The sequence below is a fragment of the Astatotilapia calliptera genome, chromosome 15 (genome assembly GCF_900246225.1).
Source record: "Astatotilapia calliptera chromosome 15, fAstCal1.2, whole genome shotgun sequence".
NCBI lineage: Eukaryota > Metazoa > Chordata > Actinopteri > Cichliformes > Cichlidae > Astatotilapia > Astatotilapia calliptera.
Window position 1 is genome coordinate 30,209,095 of NC_039316.1, and position 10,280 is coordinate 30,219,374.

Genomic DNA, 10,280 nt, shown 5'->3' on the forward strand with positions numbered 1-10,280 from the left:
CTCTGGAACTGCTGAGCTTTGTGCGTCAACAGTGAACTCTCAGAAATATAGCCACATTTGTGGACTGCTCTGAGAATTTCAGTCACTCTACCTGCAACTGTGGCTTCAGCAGAGAGGAGCTTTTCAAAGCTGAAACTTGTGAAGAGATATCTGAGGTCCACTATGTCTTAAGAAACGCCTCAGTGGCCTTGCCATCATCAGCATCAATCATGCAATTGCTGGCCAGATTTCATATGATGACATTATTGATGACTTTGGATCAACGGAGGCAAGAAAAGTCCTGCTTCTGACTTAGCAGCTGGATAGTATAGTGGTAAGACTACACATCTTTAGAGCTGGAGTTGCAAGTTCAATTCTCTCCTGGTATCCAGTGAGGGTCCTGGCTAGACCCCCTCATACTAAAAAACCAAGCCCTGGAATGGCTCGGATGCAAGCATTTCATTATATATAAGTTGTACAATCATGTTAATTCTGCAATTTAGGAATGCCTTATTTTAATTGTATATTCCTTTTATACTTATTTAATATAATAATTGTTATATGTATGTCTTATGTGTGTGAATGTGTGTGTGAATGGGTGGATGACTGGATATGTAAAGCGCTTTGGGGTCCTTAGGGACTAGTAAAGCGCTATATAAATACAGGCCATTTACCATTTATTGACTTCTATTACTTGTTTTATATTTGAAGTTCTATTTTTTCCAAATTATATGTAAGTTACTATGTTGTTCATTTGTACACAGACGAGATTAATGCTGACAGCACTAATACATCGGTCGTCCGACACCGAAACATTGTGCAAGAACAAATTTTCTTTTCACCGAAGCACTTCCAGCTTAAAATATAACATTGATGCGAAGCATACTGTACGTTAGTTGGGGATGCTGCTAGCACTTTGGCTAACACGTCACCCAGCTTGCTATAAACCACTCACGGAGCATCGGGGGCTCAGTAAGTCTACCTCGGACATATTGACTGACACAATTGCCAAGTGGATTGCAACAAACTGCAGACCTATTAATATCGTTGAGAACACCCGGTTTACATAGCTTTGGTTCCGTGCTTCAAGGACTTGAACTGCCTCCCCATACGTGACAGAGAGAGAGTGGATAAATGTTTACAGAGTTTTTTGTTAACATGAATGTACAATGAGCGTTCACCATTTAGACCAATAAGTCTGATGGGGGTTGACACTAAAATACTTTGTAAAGTTTTAGCAAGGAGATTAGACCCCTATATATCACATTTAGTTCATAATGATCAAAATGCCTTTGTGCCAAAACGTCAAGGGTTTCACAATATAAGAATGGTTCTAAATATAATTCACGAGAAATTTGATGCTAAAGATACAGCATTATTATCACTTGACGCTTGTCAAGCTTTTGACAGGATAGAGTGGTCATATTTATTTACTGTTCTCCCAAGATATGGATTTGGAAACAATTTTCTCAAATGGGTTAAACTTTTGTATACAAATCCCAAAGCTAGTGTTTTAACAAATAACATAGTTTCTAACCCTATTACATTGGAGCGTTCCACTCGCCAGGGGTGTCCATTATCTCCAATGCTATTTATCTTAGCTATAGAACCCCTGGCGATGACAATTAGAATGAGAACTGACATATTTGGTGTCCAGTTTGGAGATCAGGAGCATATATTGGCTCTGTATGCTGATGACCTGATAGTGTTTCTGACTAGGCTGTCCATTAGTATACCAAAATTAATGCAACAAATGGAGTTATTCGGACAATTCTCTGGCTATAATATAAACGATTCAAAATCCTCCATCCTATTTCTGAACAAGGATGAAAGGCTAAATCCTATTATACAAACCCTGTTTATTAATGCAAAAGAAGGATTTGTGTACCTTGGAGTTAAAATCACCCCAGACATTGATACCATTGTAGCAACAAACTATGATCCTCTGATTAGTGAAGTGGAGGAATCTTTAAATAAATGGATGACAATGCCCATATCAGTGATTGGCCATATAAACATGATTAAAATGAATATATTGCCCACATTTTTATATCTCTTCCAGTCACTTCCTCTGCCTCTTCCAAAAGAATTCTTTGATAAACTAAACGGTATCTTTAATAGATTTATTTGGAATAATAAAAAACCTAGACTAAGACTTCGCTTGTTGTACCTACCATATGAAAGAGGGGGGTTACAACTCCCTAATCTTAGACTGTATTACTGGTCTGCACAGCTGCGCTCAGCCATGTTCTGCTTTTCCACTGAGTCACCCCCGACCTGGTTACAAATTGAACAAACATCAGTAACAAATCTTCAGTTAAATCTGTATTTATATTCTGCAAGCCTGAGCAATTAAAAAAAATGACAAATAACCCTTTTTTACAAAACACAATAGATGTTTGGTATAGGGCCCATCAGTATATGGGAGATAAGTCTTCTATCTCTCGTTTTTCACCTATTTGGGGCAACACATGTTTTAAAGCAGGAAGAGCGGATGGGGGTTTCAAAATCTGGGCAGATAAAGGTGTACAGAAGGTGGCAGATCTTTATAAGGATGGCAACCTTCTTACATTTGATCAGCTATGCCAAATATACAGCATCCCCAAAAAACATTTTTTTAAATATCTACAAGTTAAACATTTCATTATGTCAAAATATAAACAGATTGTATCTGAGCCACCATTATCACACTTGGAGAATGTCATACTTCAAAAGCCAGTGGGCAGAGGTCATATCTCTTCAGTTTATACAGCTCTGTTAACACATGATGGGGATTCTGCCACTGACAAGTTGGAGGGCTGACATCCAAGAGGAGATACACGAGGTGGACTGGGAAACTGCATGTTTAAAAGCCCAAAGACAATCAATTAATACAAGGATGAAACTCCTCCAATATAAGTGGTTGATGAGAACTTACATAACCCCAGTCAAACTGAATCGCTGGTCGCCTGTCATCCCAGATAGCTGCAGTAAATGTTTAGACGAGAAGGGCACTCTGCTCCACTGTGTATGGAGCTGTCCAAAATTACAACAGTACTGGAAATTAATCACGCAAACTTTATCTAAGATTGTTGGAGTAAATATACCTGTTGAAGCAAAAATGTGTGTGTTGGGTATATATCCAAAGAACTGTGACTTTAGCACCAGACAGCTAAAATTAATTGACTTTGGCCTCCTGCAAGCTAGGTGCTTAATATCTTTGTATTGGAAGAAAGTGGATGTACCCTCAAGTCATATGTGGGTGAAGGAGATGGCATCATGTATTGTATTGGAACGACTTACTTATATTGTCAGAGGAAAGGGAGTAGATTTTGAAGAAATATGGTTACCTTTAACTGAGTTTCTGAGACATTATGAAGGGAATTAATTTAGAAAGTGATACTTGGTGCTGAGTTTTGGGTTTCTTTGTGTGTGTGTGGTTTTCTTTTTGTTTGTTTGTTTTGTTTTTTTGTTGTTGTTTTCTTTGTTATCTTTTTTGTTGTTTTTATTTTTCGTTCGCGTCCTGCTTTGTTTGTTTTACCCATGCTGTGCATCGGTTTTGTTTTATTTTATTATTTATTTATTTTTATTATTATTATTATTATTGTTGTTTCTTTTAATTTATATTTGTTTATTTTGGGGACTATGTTCTTTAATATAAATCTCATGTTAACTGTACTATTATTCTTTGCTTGTTCTGTAATATAAAAGTCAATAAACAAATTTCCCACGTGTGGGACTAATAAAGGTTATCTTATCTTATCTTATCTTATCTTATCTTATCTTATCTTATCTTATGTTTTAAAAAAAACATGAATGTACAAAATGTTCAATAAACATGTTAAGTGCGTATATTTTCCTTTTTTCTTGAGTCTCTTTGCTCATGCAAAATGAAATGTGATTGATATAGAATAAAAATGAATGATATTTAATTGTGATTAATCCACAGTAATCCTGTGATGAATCTGATTAAACATTTTAATTGTTTGACAGCACTAATATATTATTGTATACTTATCTATTAGTATATAGATTTTTTAAAAAGTTGTATTTCACAGGAGAAAACCTGTGTTTAAAGTTTGAAGAAAACTAATCAAATTCTCTTTGAATTTAAGCATACATTCTTTGTGTTTATTAATTACAGATTAATTACAGAAAATTGTGAGATGAATTAGTTAATTTTTTTAATCTATTGACAGCACTAATATATATAACAGTTGATGGAGAGATGTGTCTGCTACTGTGTGGTATTTATCTGGGCTCTAATCTGAAGTGCTTTTAACTTGTAATTTCTGAGGCTGGTGACTTGGATGAATTTATCCTTAGCAGCAGAGGTGACTCTTGGTCTTCCTTTGCTGGGGTGGTCCTCATGTGAGCAGTTTTATTGTGGCACTTGATGGTTTTTGCATCTGCACTTCAGAGTTTTAGCAATTTTCTGGACTGACTGACCTTCAGTTCTTAAAGTAATGATGGACTGTTGTTTCTCTTTACTTAGCTGATTTGTTCTTACTATAATATTCAATTCAATTCAATTTTATTTATATAGCGCCAAATCACAACAAAAGTCGCCTCAAGGCGCTTCATAGATACAGAGAAAAACCCAACAATCATATGACCCCCTATGAGCAAGCACTTTGGCGACAGTGGGAAGGAAAAACTCCCTTTTAACAGGAAGAAACCTCCGGCAGAACCTGGCTCAGGGAGGGGCGGCCATCTGCTGCGACCGGTTGGGGTGAGAGAAGGAAGACAGGATAAAGACATGCTGTGGAAGAGAGACAGAGGTTAATAACAGATATGATTCAATGCAGAGAGGTATATTAATACATAGTGAGTGAGAAAGGTGGCTGGAAAGGAAAAACTCAATGCATCATGGGAATCCCCCGGCAGCCTACATCTATTGCAGCATAACTAAGGGAGGATTCAGGGTCACCTGGTCCAGCCCTAACTATATGCTTTAGCAAAAAGGAAAGTTTTAAGCCTAATCTTAAAAGTAGAGATAGTGTCTGTCGCCCGAATCCAAACTGGAAGCTGGTTCCACAGAAGAGGGGCCTGAAAACTGAAGGCTCTCCCTCCCATTCTACTTTTAAATACTCTAGGAACAACAAGTAGGCCTGCAGAGCGAGAGCGAAGTGCTCTAATAGGGTGATATGGTACTACAAGGTCATTAAGATAAGATGGGGACTGATTATTTAAGACCTTGTATGTGAGGAGCAGGATTTTGAATTCAATTCTGGATTTAACAGGAAGCCAATGAAGGGAAACCAAAACAGGAGAAATATGCTCTCTCTTTCTAGTCCCTGTCAGTACTTTTGCTGCAGCATTTTGGATTAGTTGAAGGCTTTTCAGCGAGTTTTTTGGACATCCTGATAATAATGAATTACAGTAGTCCAGCCTGGAAGTAATAAATGCATGAACTAGTTTTTCAGCGTCACTCTGAGACAGGATATTTCTAATTTTAGAGATGTTGCGCAAATGGAAGAAAGCAGTCTTACATATTTGTTTAATATGTGCGTTGAAGGACATGTCCTGGTCAAAAATGACTCCAAGGTTCCTCACCGCATTACTGGAGGCCAAGGTAATGCCATCCAGAGTAAGAATCTGGTTAGATACCATATTTCTAAGATTTTCAGGGCCGAGTACAATAACCTCAGTTTTATCTGAATTAAGAAGCAGAAAGTTAGCGGCCATCCAGGTCTTTATGTCTTTAAGACATTCCTGCAGTTTAACTAATTGGTGTGTGTCATCTGGCTTCATGGACAGATAGAGCTGGGTGTCATCAGCATAGCAGTGAAAATGTATGCTATGTCTTCTAATGATACTGCCTAAGGGAAGCATGTATAATGTAAACAGAATTGGTCCTAGCACTGAACCCTGTGGAACTCCATAATTAACGTCAGTGTGTGAAGAGGACTCTCCATTTACATGCACAAACTGGAGTCTATTAGATAGATATGATACAAACCACTGCAGCGCAGTACCTGTAATACCTACAGCATGTTCTAATCGCTCTAATAGGATATTATGGTCGACAGTATCGAATGCTGCACTAAGGTCTAGCAGGACAAGCACAGAGATGAGTCCACTGTCAGAGGCCATAAGAAGATCATTTGTAACCTTCACTAAAGCTGTTTCTGCGCTGTGCTGAGCTCTGAAACCTGACTGAAACTCTTCAAATAAACCATTCCTCTGCAGATGATCTGTTAGCTGTTTGACAACTACTCTTTCAAGGATTTTTGATATGAAAGGAAGGTTGGAGATTGGCCTATAATTAGCTAAGACTGCTGGGTCTAGAGATGGCTTTTTGAGTAAAGGTTTAACTACAGCCAGCTTGAAGGCCTGTGGTACATAGCCGATCATTAGAGATAGGTTGATCATATTTAAGATCGAAGAATTAATTAATGGCAGGGCTTCTTTGAGCAGTTTTGTAGGAATGGGGTCTAAAAGACAGGTTGATGGTTTGGAGGAAGTAATTATTGAAGTTAACTCAGAAAGATCAATTGGAGAAAAAGAGTCTAACTTAACATCAATGGTACTAAGAGTAGCTGTAGATAATATTACATCTGTGGGATGATTATTGGTAATTTTTTCTCTAATGATAAAAATTTTATTTGTGAAGAAGTTCATGAAGTCATTACTAGTTAACGTTAAAGGGATGGTTGGCTCAAAAGAGCTCTGACTTTTTGTCAGCCTGGCTACAGTGCTGAAGAGAAACCTGGGGTTGTTCTTATTTACTTCAATCAGTGATGAATAGTAAGATGTTCTGGCTTTGCGGAGGGCTTTCTTATAAAGCAGCAAACTATTTCTCCAGGCTAAATGATGATCCTCTAGATTTGTGACACACCATTTCCTCTCCAGATTACGAGTCATCTGCTTTAGGGTACGTGTTTGAGAATTATACCACGGAGTCAGGTACTTCTGATTTGAGGCCTTAGTTTTCACAGGAGCTACAGTATCCAGAGTCGTACGTAGTGAGGAGGTGAAATTATTAACAAGATAATCGACCTCTGTTGGGGTAGCATTCAGATAGCTGCTCTGCTCTGTGTTGGTACAGGGCATTGGAGATGATAACAGTGGGTGGATTATATTCTTAAACTTAGTTACAGCACTTTCAGAAAGACATCTACTTTGATAAAGTCTACTCTTCACCGCTGTGTAATCAATTATTGTAAAAGTAAATGTTATCAGGAAATGATCAGACAGGAGAGGGTTTTCAGGAAACACTGTTAAATGTTCAGTTTCTATGCCATATGTTAAAACAAGATCTAGAGTGTGATTAAAGTGGTGGGTGGGTTCTTTTACATTTTGAGAGAAGCCAATTGAGTCTAATAACAGATTAAATGCCATGTTGAGGCTGTCATTTTTAGCATCTACATGGATGTTAAAATCACCCACAATAATTATTTTATCTGAGCTCAGAACTAAATTAGATATAAAGTCTGAGAAATCAGACAGAAACTCTGTGTAAGGCCCAGGTGGACGATAGATGATAACAAGTAAGACTGGTTTCTGAGTTTCACAGCTGGGGTGGACGAGGCTAAGCATCAGGCTTTCAAATGAATTAAAAGTCTGTCTTGGTCTTTCATTAATTAATAGGCTGGTGTGAAAAATTGCTGCCACACCGCCCCCTCGGCCTGTACTTCGAGATTTCTGGTAGTTAGAATGACTCGGGGGTGTTGATTCATTTAAACTAACATAATCATCCTGCTGCAACCAGGTTTCTGTAAGGCAGAGTAAATCAATTTGTTGATCAATTATTAAGTCATGTACTAACAGAGACTTGGAGGAGAGAGACCTAATATTTAATAATCCACACTTCACTGTTTTACTCTTTGGTTCAGATGTGGATACTGTATTGTTCTTTCTTTGTAATTGTTTATGTTTAAGTTGTTTGTTGCTGGTTTTTAGTTTGTTTTTTGTCTTTTTGGAAGCTGACACAGTCTCTATGGAGATGGGTTTTTGGGGGGGTAGCAGGAGGAGAGAAGCTGCAGAGAGGCGTGTAAGACTGCAACTCTGCTTCCTGGTCCCAACTCTGGATAGTCATATTTTGAATATATGAATTCTAAGAGTTGTCAAATAGGGCTGCCAGCTGTATACCAACCTGACTTCTGCACAGCTGATGGTCCCAACTCCATTAAGGCAAGAAATTCCACAAATGAACCCTGACAAGGCAAACCTGAAGTGAAAACCATTTCAGGTGACTACAATTAGCAATTTGGATATTTGTGAGTTGACTGACATATTGACTCGTATTGGACATATTGTGGTTTTACAGCATGCTTCATAGTAAATAGGCATGTACATGTACAGCTAAAGTCAACAGCAGACTGTCCGTCCAACTCACTACAGATTTATGGCACCCAGAGTTCTTTGTCCCACATCCACTATTATAGCAAGGACTATGAATTTGAATTTGGAGGGGTAATGTAAGAAGTGAAACATGGGTCTAACTGCTGTTTCTTGTAGGCAGAGTCAGGTGGGGTTTTTTTTTATATTTATCAGCACAGGTGCAGGTAATTATCTCTTCTTTTTGATTGAACATCAAACTGTGTGTGGCAGTTCCTGCAGAGTGGTGTACTGAACCTTTTTTTTTCTAAAGGCAGATTGTAACGATCAGTGTCGTAGCCCCCTCTTGAAGAGACATCCACCTAGAGAAAAATATTTTACTTTGGTCAATGTGGACTTTGATACTGAGGGTTGTTTTTAACCTGTATGAGATTTATGCGTTAGAAGCTTGTAGTAGACCTTGTCAACTGTTCTTGTGATACCGAGCATTGGCCCGTACTTTGGAGACAAGTAACTAAAAATCTGTCTGGTAAAGTCTGGTAAAGTGACATATTCTAGGACAGATAACCAAGGAAGCATTTTCATTTAGTATATTTATGACTTGCTTTGGCAATGGAAGCGAGAAAGGTGTGGGGGTTGGATGAGGTGCTCTGGATTAGGGGTGCCACAAATGATTATTTTGATAGTTGACTAGTCACCGATTATTTTTGCGATTAGTCGACTAATCAGATCATGCATCCATTGGACGTAAAACGTACACCTTATTGCACTAGCATGCATCTGTACTTGTATAAATATCATTAGCTTACAGCTTGAAGTGTTTAAGGTATGTGCTAACTAAAAATAAAGACAAGATGATAGTTTATTAAATTTTTAATAAAATTTGTAGATTGTCTCGCTGGAGTTTAATAAACACAGCCGTCCGCTCCTTGCTATCTAAAATATAACATACAGGACACTGGAGTAAATTCTCGACCATCTCAGACTTATGTTTAGTCAGTTTTCTGTGTGACGTTTATTCAGCTGTGTGAAAACAATAACTTTAATATCACCCAAACCGATTTACTCAGAAACAAATAAAACACAGAAAAAAGGCAAACAATAACATGTTTAAGTTATCTAAGTGACTTATATATCATGTTTAACCTGAGTAGCCAAAGACCGCGGAGGTCTGAAAACAATGTGCCAGGAGTTCACTGTTCTTGCCGGCTCTAGTGAGCCTTGAACCCCCGGCTAGCTATTGAGCTGGTGGGTAACAGACGTCTCTGAAAACGTCGGAGCACTGTTGCACATATGTGATGTCTTGATAAATCAAGCAGATATTTGACATTTACACAGTTACATTCTTGCCTGAAAATATCTTGAAAGTTTATTTTGTGAACCAGAAAGAGTAATGTTGATGCAGCCCCTAAATTTGGACATAGCTACGATACCGGAGACCGCTTCTTCTTCTTTGGCATTTAACGGCAGTTGGCATCCTTGTACATGCATTGCTGCCGTCTTTTTTTTTTTTTTGTCCCTTATTACACTCTTAAATCCTACTGCTTATTCCTCATCTTTCAGGATCTTACTAAGCTTCAAACGACGCGCCGTCTATTAAATTAGCCATTGATGATTTTTATAGTCGACGTAATCATGAATATTGGACTAATTGTGGCTGCCCTACTCTGGATAACTGTTTTTGTCATGTAACTGGATTGCAATTTTTTAGGCCACTACCCTAAGACCTGACAAACTTCGGTATCCCACCTGAAGGCTAGGCTTCTTCTGGTCTAGCTTTTATGGTCACCAAGGCAGGCAAACCCCCTGACCAATGGCAATCCCTCAGGGGGAAAACAGAAAAGCAAAAAAAACTAAACATACAAATAATAAAATGAAATATTGCTAATCACATTCTAACAATTAAAAACAGAACATTTACCTTAATTGGATAGCCTATATCGGATATATTCAAAACCAACAATAACACTTCTCACTATTGCAAATATTAACAAAACTAAAAAAGAGTAGGCCCAGTTATTTAAAAATGAGAATTTACA